Source organism: Atta colombica, unplaced genomic scaffold (assembly GCF_001594045.1).
Source record: "Atta colombica isolate Treedump-2 unplaced genomic scaffold, Acol1.0 scaffold30, whole genome shotgun sequence".
NCBI lineage: Eukaryota > Metazoa > Arthropoda > Insecta > Hymenoptera > Formicidae > Atta > Atta colombica.
Window position 1 is genome coordinate 891,221 of NW_017259404.1, and position 2,843 is coordinate 894,063.

The window sequence follows — 2,843 nt, forward strand, 5'->3', positions numbered from 1 at the left end:
ATTATTATTGCAAATTTCTATTTCTCTTTTTTTATTGAGAAACATTAGGAATATTTGTATAAAGACAAAAAAACATTTTTATGCGATTGTTTCCAATGTTTTTCTATTCGTGTAATTTAATTATTTTACAAATCTTGTATAATAATTTTGAGAAATATACAATCTATTTTATTTTTCGTTAATAAATTGCTAATTAATATTTATTTTTTTTAAATTAAGGTTTTTAAAAAAATGTTCCTAATAAATACTTTTCATTCCTTTCCCTCTCCCATATATCGGAACATGGCGTTTATTGTTCATTTATTGACTGGCGCAACTTTTTACACAATTCGCGTGCCTGTAGTACGCGAATAAACTATAATGTTTTTCATTGGCAGAACTAATGCGCACTGAAGTGCGCATTGAAGTTGTGCACTAACCTAATCTGAATGTAAAAAGAGATATCTCAATAAAATACCCAATGTATATTTTATCAAATACCACAATAAAATATATTGAGGATTTCGCAGTTTAATTCTATATTTTTATTAAACATCTTTACGTCGATTTATGTATAACGGCTTTAAAGTGCATTGAGTGCGCACCAGCCAATGAAAAATGTTATAATAGTGCATGCACTATTATACTATGTTTGACTACTACCGGTAAAAATTCGTATTGTAAAATTTTATCTCACCTATTAAAAAATATTTGTTTGACTAACTTGAATGCGTCCGCGTGTTTATTCCACGATAAAAATCGATAAAAATTCTTCAAAATGGCCGAGCGACGGGCGATCGGTTCATCGATACCAGTCGACGACCGATTTCTTTTCTCGTTATATCTAACACGATCGCGTAAAACACGGTCGTTATTATCGTTACGATCACCGGGATGGCACGTCCCCGAAGATCCGGCAAACGATGATCCACGAACGCCACGCAATTTCCATAATCGTACCTGTCCTCGCGGAAAATAATGAACGAGAAAGAGAGAGAGAGAGAGAGATAGAATTACGCAAGGTATAATTATATGTTTGATACGCGCGTATGTCGCAATATTCACTCGGAGATGCACGGAGGTGATCGCGTTTCTAGACTTTCCTCCATCGTTCTAGCGTTTATTATGTAGCGCATATAATGCAGTGTAATTTGCATTGTGAATGCGTGCAATTTCTATGTAATTTATGAAAGTTTCCTTGGAATTCTTCACGTAATTTTTCGGAATTTCTATATACATTTGAGAATTTTTCACAATTTCTATGTAATTTTATAATGTCCTGATTTTTAGAAAATTTTTCAGATTTTTTTAATGTAAATTGAAACATTTTTCAGAAATACTAAGAAAGTCTACAGCTTTTCTAAAATTCTTTATGTAAGTGCAACTTTTGGAATATTTTAAGATTTCTCATTCTATAATTTTCGAAAAAAAATTATAAAATCTGGAAGTTTAAAGTATTTAAAAAAATCTTCATAAATTAATATATGTAAATCTTTATATATATGAAATTTTTTAAAATATTGTAAGATATTTTTTTTTTTCACCACAAAAGTACCTCCTCTCATTTTCTAGTTAGCTAAAAATAACAGTATTAGCAGCTAATGATAAATTAATATATAAACATAAAACTCATTCTATGAAACAGTAGCATTCGTATCTAAGTTATTAAAAATTGTGAAAATACTTTAATTGTGCAAAGTATGTTTTTTATTTATGCGCTATGAATTCCAAGCGATTGTGTTTCTATTTAAAAAATCAAAGATAACAATGTACAAGTTTTGGAAAGGTAAAAGTCAAAGATACAATAAATCGATAAATATAATAAATAGGATTGGTAATACTTTCGTTCTATTTGTTAACTTCTTTCTATTTTGCACAATTAGATAGTGTAATTTTACAATTTTAAATGACTTAAGAATGAATATGACTATTTGCTTCAAGAGGGAAGTACCTTAAGAGATGCAACGCAAAAAGTGAAACTATGTGAATAGCATGAAAGCGCATAAATCCTGTGTATTTGATTTTCTAAATCAGTTGTTATTAACACGTAGGGGGCTGACTGACATCCTACTGAGTTCCCAATAAAAAAATTTTTTTTTAGCTAAACAAAATGAGGGTAAAAATTTTTTTTGCGGATTTTAAGAGCGCATAAACACCGCATTATTATATAATTTATTCATTAAAATTTAGTTAAGTAGGGGGGAGGACAATTAGGCAGACGTGTATTTTTTTCCAGTGGAAAGTCTTCTACTATTTTCGCAATAATTAACAAGAAATTGCCGAAAATTGATCTTCAATATTTTTTAAATCAAATACTATATTTTTTTGCTCAAATACTATCAACTTTACAGAAAAACTGAAAGAGACGAAAATTATTTATTTTCTTCTCATAGAGCTCTAAGAATTTTTTTAGAATTTTTTCAGAATTTTTTAATACCGTGTTTTCTCATGTTGTTAAAAATGAGAAAATATAGTACTAAAAAGTTGATAAAAAATTCTGAAAAAATTCGTAGAGTTCTATGAGAAGAAAATAAACAATTTTCATCTCTTGCAATTTTTTCTGTAAGGTTGATAGTATTTGAGTAAAAAATTATTGGAGACCAATTTTCGGCAATTTTTAACAATTAATATTTTGTTAACTATTGCGAAAATTGCAAAATGGATTTTTCATCTCAATTTAGTCTGCTCTACATGTCCACGAACTCTGTCAGAATAATTATTAGACACCCTGTACATCTTATATATTAGGTGTAGTAAAAAGAAATCCATTATTTTTGCATGAAATTGAATAGAAAAATAATGGATTTGTTTTTATTACATCTAATATATATATATAAAATTTTTAATCAATTATAGGATATTAT

At 28.3% G+C, this 2,843-nt stretch overlaps 1 protein-coding gene across 1 annotated transcript in view; it reads left to right on the forward strand.

Annotated features, from left to right (window-relative positions):
* LOC108690246 overlaps positions 1–2,843 on the forward strand; it is a 12,206-nt gene that overhangs the window by 2,125 nt on the left and 7,238 nt on the right. The window lies entirely within an intron of this gene.